The 6,462-nt window shown below is 45.0% G+C and overlaps 1 non-coding gene across 1 annotated transcript; it reads right to left on the bottom strand.

Annotated features, from left to right (window-relative positions):
• Nucleotides 1-602: 602 nt before the first annotated feature.
• On the bottom strand, nt 603-674 carry TRNAH-GUG (transfer RNA histidin (anticodon GUG)). The gene has a single exon. It is a non-coding gene; the product is annotated as a tRNA-His (tRNA).
• Between the last annotated feature and the right edge of the window lie 5,788 nt (nt 675-6,462).

The following is a 6,462-nucleotide window of genomic DNA, read 5'->3' as shown; positions in this document are numbered from 1 at the left end:
TCGCTGGAAGGGAAGGTAAGCGTGTTATAGAGGCCTCGCGCAAGGGCATTTAATTTAAATGCCTGGGGGGAGAGCGCGGTACCTCTATAACTGCCGCGCCCCCCCAGAAAATCTTCCCCGCCCCCCAGTTTGTGCACCGCTGCTGTAACATACCTGATTTAAAGAAAATTAAAATTCTAAATAATCTCCTTCGAACTTGTCTTGTCGGAAAAAAAAATATTACCACGTATTCTTTGCCGAACAATGGAAACGATCATAAACCCCCTTATTATTTCTTATGAATATTTTTGCGAAACAGACGATAAATGACATGAAAAACTTAAATGGGACACAAAAAAACCCAACAAAAAACAGCTCCAGATTACATGACTGTGACGATGAACAATCCTAATACTGTACATACAGTAATACCAATATCGCATTTCAAATAAATAAATAAATCTAACACCCACTTTTGATACATGGGTCATAATAAAAAAATAAAAATAAATCAGTTAAAAAAAAAAAAAAAAACTTCCGGCAAAATTAGAAATAAATAGCTACAAAAACAACCCAAACTATTTTAATAATCAAAAAAAAAAAAAAATGAAATGTAAAAAAAATGCCGTGACCCGGATTCGAACCGGGGTTGCTGCGGCCACAACACAGAGTACTAACCACTATACGATCACGGCGAGCTATGCAGCAAGTGCATGCAACCCTGCCACCTAAATAGAGAGTCATGGTAGGGGCCAAGGGACCAGCAATATTACAAGTTAAGTTTATTCATACCTACTTTTAGTAGACAGTCTCAGCAAATTTGTGAAATAATCCGCAAAACATTGGAACGTGCTGGGCCTTAACATCGATCTAAAGGCCTATATCAACAAGCCACCACAATTTGTATTTCGGAAGGCAAAAACATTTGGACATTAGGTGGATAAATAGTTTGTTATACTCAGACAAAAATGCCAATTCTCCATCAAAGTTAAGAGGTTTTAAATCTTGCGGCAACTTTACTGTAAGCCGCTATGCAGTGCCTTTAAAGGCAATTAAAGCTGCAGTTCAGTCAATATCCTGCATGTGTGTTTGTTTTTAATAAATCCGTTCTGTAGTAAGAAAAAATACTTGTAGCATTTTCTGTTTTAAAAAACAACAACTTTGAAAGACCAATTTTCTTGTATTCTATTTTAACAAGCATGCTTGTTCCTATAGCAACCATTTACATTCCCCATATTTAAAGATGTCGCCAAACTTTGCCGATCAATAGACGGAGAACGAATTGACCGGCAGCTATGCAGTTCTTTAGGTAATTAGAGATTGCCCACATGAAACTATTTAAGTAAAAAAATAAATAAAATTTAAAAAAAGACTGAACTGCAGCTTTAAAAGACTTTATATGGAGGGGGAGCGGCTCAGTGAGTAAGGACACTGACTGGCACTGAGTGTGAAGCAGGGGAACCTGGTTCAATTCCTGGTGTCAGCTCCTTGTGACCTTGGATAAGTCACTTTATCTCCCTGTGCCTCAGGCACCATAAAACATGGATTGTAAGCTCTATGGACAACTAGCAGCGCTATACAAGAACATATTATTATCATACAAAAGAGACTTATAAGATTGGGGTCCCTGATAACCTGCAACTCCAATTATGTTATCTACATGCTCAAATGTGGCTGTGGTGCCAAGTGTATATGGAGAACAATACGCCCCCTAAAACAGAGAATTGTAGAGCACGTGAGGTCTATTAAAAACCATGATGAGAGGTACCCAGTATCAAGACATTTCTCTGCATGACCATCGGGCCGGTTGGACACGGTCACATTGAGTGCCACTGAACAGATACGTGAGAGGAGGTGATAGAGGAAACCACTCACAATCGCAGAAATGTTTTGGATATACACACTGGGCTCCCTGTCTCCCTTTGGGGATGAACATCGATTGGGATCGGTTCGACCAATGTGGGTGAACCAGCTCCATGACGTCACTGGCCCGCCCATAGACACACGCCCCCGGACAGGTCGCGAACGAAGGCCAGGGAAAGCACCTGCTTTCCCTCAGCCTCTGCGTGCCTCCGCACGGCTGCTGTGACTATGGACGCAGCGTTATGTGATCTAACAAGCTGCTATATTCACCAGCTACATTATAGCTGATAAGTCACCTGTGCTCAATTTTTGTATTAGATAATTTCCCCCTCCCTGAATAGGTAGAAGACAGGTCTTATATGACTGATAGGTTGGTATATATTATGTATACTCATTTTGATGTGAGTATGAGCTTACATTCAGTATTTATTATATCTCTATGGTCTATATGCTCTAATTTTTATATTGACCAGACTTGCTTTTCCTCAGTTATGTAAGGTTTATATTGTCGGTTTATAATATTTATATTTCTCCATTATATATTATATTGATTCGTTTTGGGTGTAGCCCATTTACCCTCTAATGTGAAGGGTCTACTAGTGCTGGCGGTACCTGTCGGCTCACGGGGATCTGAGCCTCCGCTACTGGGAGCCTCGGGTAACGAATATACTGAGTGGCAGCGCCTCCTCCTGCACGGGATCCCAATTGGAGGGGATAACCCCGAGCAGGAACTATTAATAACAGTCCACAGATTATAAGAATAACAATAATAACATTTACTGTGAGCAATAACCATAAACCACATACAGGCAATAGCAATACTAATGGTTACAGCTATACCCCGCTGCACAGGGCATTGTCCCACCACCGTGTATCCCCCACCGCATACCCACAGTACCACAGGTGTCCCTTGGTCACTTCACCCAATAAGTGTCCCCAAAAGATGCCCACCCCTCTAGGCGTGATCAGCGACTTATTATACCGGTGTTGGTGCACGTTTGGTGAACGGTACCTGCCGGGTGTGTCCACACCCGGGTGCGCTAACAACGGGAAGCAGGGGATCCGGCGATCCAACGATATCCTCCCCTGGATGGGATGTCTCCCTCTGGAGTGACTTCCGCGATGATGGTCGCTCCCTCTCTGGCAGTCTGGTCACAGACTGCAGCAGCAATAGTTCAAATGAAACCACTGTGGCCCTAAGCTGGCTAATCACTAAAAGGGCAGGATCCCTAACTGAAGGGGCCTTCCCTAAAGCAGCCACAATCTAGGGTGAGTTGGGGCCTAGGGGATCTCTGGCCTAGTGCAGAGGTTCACAGACCCCTGCACCTATACAACCTCCCCTAGCTGTGTCCCAGCTCCAACTGCCAGCAAGACCTCAGAGCACCAACTGTAACAACTGCCTCAGCAGGGAATCCTAGCACTCCATTGGGCAGGCCTAGTCACCTGACTCCGTAGAAACCTCCCTTCTCTCAAGCTGCAGTGGAGGTAAAAGCCAAACCAGGGAACCCAGGCCACATGGGTATTTGTTTTTATCCTGTTTTTCACTATTTTGTTATTTCAATATGCTTATATGAGTGGCATATATGTTTTTATTGATCAATGGAACATTTCTTTTATTTGTCCTATTAAATCATTATTATTGCCCTAAATGGCCATTATGTTTGTGGGAGGCATGGATTGATCTGTCCTTAGCCCGTGTTATACGCTTGTCCATTTCCCTACTGTATATTAGGGGATGGGAAATAGTGTATATGGAGTTTTGTGGGAGCTCAAATGCTATGACCTTACACATCCATAGTGTATATAGAGGTAACCAGCAGGAGGGTTGTACTCTTACCGTTTTTTAATGCAGTTTAAATAAACATTATTTTTTATTTGCCACATGACCTGTTTTGTTGCTGTGCACCATACAATACATTTTTTTCACTATGATGGGAAATAGTGAGCTGATACCTTCATGGACATGCCATCTTGCATTACACCATGATGGTTAAGAGGTTAAGTTAGAAGCTTGGTTACTCATTGCATATTCTCTTTTGCAACATAGATGACGCTCGCGCGTTCATTACGAGCGTCACGCCAGTTCCACAGCTTAGCTGTGTCTGTCTCGCGAGACGCTCTCAATGCATGCGCGGCGTCACTTCCGGTTCCGGCTCAGTACCGGGTCCCTGTATGCATGAAACTGATGGGACTGTAAGTGAAGGATATACTCTTTGACAATGGGCACTTGTGCCCGAAACGCGTCAGAGTTCTTTTACCCCACCATGTCTTTGTTTGTCTCCTATGTCTAGCCCTTAATAAATTGGTTTTTAACCCCGTTTTTGGGTGTGCCGTACCCCTCGTCTTTTCACCCCTGTATGCTCCACATCTCTCCACCGAGGATTGTACTATATTACAAGTTACGCCTCGTCTCTGGCATCGGCCCGTCTGATGGATGAACGGGATCGCCCCCTGCTCATCCATCTACCTGCGACTCATGTGGCCAGAAATCCCTCTGTTATCCCTAAGAGTGTATAACCATGACTCTATTCCGCGTATGTTGTGCTATGTTAACTGTAAACTGTATTTCTTTATTCCCTGGGCATGCAAAGCTGATAATACGATTACCCATCATGCCCAGCCCTGAATCCGGGTTGTGCTGGTTCTACGGGGGGAGATTGACGACAAGGGAGGATGAGGAAGCGCAGGCCTCTAATCTGGGAGATGTTGGGCCGAAGACCGGAGCCATTGTCGGCCCAGACAGAGAGGCGCCTTTCTACCCAAGAGGCAGCGAGCCAGCACTGAGAGCAGGGGGAGGTAGGCGCGGCTCTCATTGGCTGGTTTGTAATTCCCGCCCTCCTTGTCTCAGCCACCCCGTCACACCCCCAGCCCAGATTGGCCAACAAAGGCGAGCCACCCCGCACTGTGATTGGCTCCTCACACAGCATCCGGGCTGTGATTGGTCGCTGCCTCGTTTTCCATGTTTCTCTAGAGAGAGGGGGACTGTAGAAAAGCAGCGGCCGATCTGCATGCCGCAGATCTCTCCTGGGCTGGCGTGCAGATAGACTAAGCGGTGGGGTCTGAAGACGTGACAGAGACGCCCGAAGTCGAGGCTGCTTGCACGCTGAGCGGGAGTCTTGAAGTTGCCTTGCCCCAGCTTGCATATAACTGCTCCGGCGAAGTCATTGTGGTGGCGCCGGACCCCCAGGATTCCTTTTGCATTGCTTTGAGGTTGTGAGTATAGCTCTGTTGCGTCTCTCGGCTCCGTCCGAAACAAACACCCGCTTATTTAAATCTCTGTATCCCGTCTGGTGCTCGATCCCGTGAAAGAGTCCTGGTCATCCCGTGACACTATCATTTTTTCCTGTCATCCAAAATGAAAACGTACTGACCCAACCCAACCCTGAACATTTTAAGAACCAAAATCAAAACACAGGGTCAAGAGCATACACAATGTCCACTTTTACACCCAGTTTATCAACAGACACACTGGCACATGCAATGACACAGACAGACGTTGCCCGGACACACTCGTACACTGTTGTTTGACTTCTGACACGAACATTCCGTGCCATGCCTAGGACATGTTGGTCGACCTCCAGACCACCTTGAGCGCAGAGGATGTGTGAAATTCCCAACGTGTCGCGCCGAGCCTGATGCTCAGGGATCACTACGGGAATCAATCTCAATGACGAGGACACACAGCCGTAGGGAGGCGGCGGCGGCGGAAGCAGAACCGCGCGTCTCAATTAGATCTTGACATTTCCAAGCATTCCGATTTCCCTGCAATTTTCTGGTTGCACGGATGTATAATGAAGTACCTTTTAATAGCCGTACAGTCGTAACCACCTGCTAACTCTAAATCACCCATATTCCTATTATCCTGTTTTTGTTGATGGCATTAGTATTATATACCCCTCCTCCCCCCCCCTCCACTCCCCTTCACTTTAATGAGCACATTTCTTTTAAAGAAATACTCACCCACAGGCTCGATTTCTTATAGAAACGACGTCCGCTTCCTAGTTGGTTTCCCCGGGCCTGGGAATCGGGTACTTAAAGGGTTAATTGTGTGTTTATTTCATTTTTATGTGTCGGGCTTCGTGGCTCATGATGTGCATCCAGGACAAGAACATGGATTAGCACATTATTTGGTGTAAGCACCTGGAAGCACAATATGGAACGGTTAATGGAGCAATAATATTAATATAACTCCTATTTCTCCATATAACCTCTCCCTATACCTCCTCCTATTACTCCATATAACCCCTCCCTATAACCCCTTCATATTACTCCATATAACTGCTCACTATAACTTCTCCTATTCCCCCATATAACCTCTCTCTATAACACCTTCTATTGCTCTATATAACACCTCCCTATAACTGCTCCTATTGCCCAATATAACTAGGGTGAACAGATTTTGAAAATGAAAAACCGGGAAACATTTTTTTTTTTTACATAACAGTTTATTTATTGTAGTACACTTACACTTTACTACCATTAGTCCTTGTTACATAGTTACACGTGTGTGTGTGTGTGTGTGTGTCGGATGGCCTCACTAATCGAACAAAAAACCCAGATGTGAATGAATCTGAACCCCTTAACCAGTGTCAGGACGCCCCCTCTTCACAATTTCTAAAG

Source organism: Ascaphus truei, chromosome 20, assembly GCF_040206685.1.
Source record: "Ascaphus truei isolate aAscTru1 chromosome 20, aAscTru1.hap1, whole genome shotgun sequence".
Lineage (NCBI taxonomy): Eukaryota > Metazoa > Chordata > Amphibia > Anura > Ascaphidae > Ascaphus > Ascaphus truei.
The sequence above is the reverse complement of the archived record's forward strand: the minus strand, read 5'-3'. Positions and strand labels throughout refer to the sequence as shown.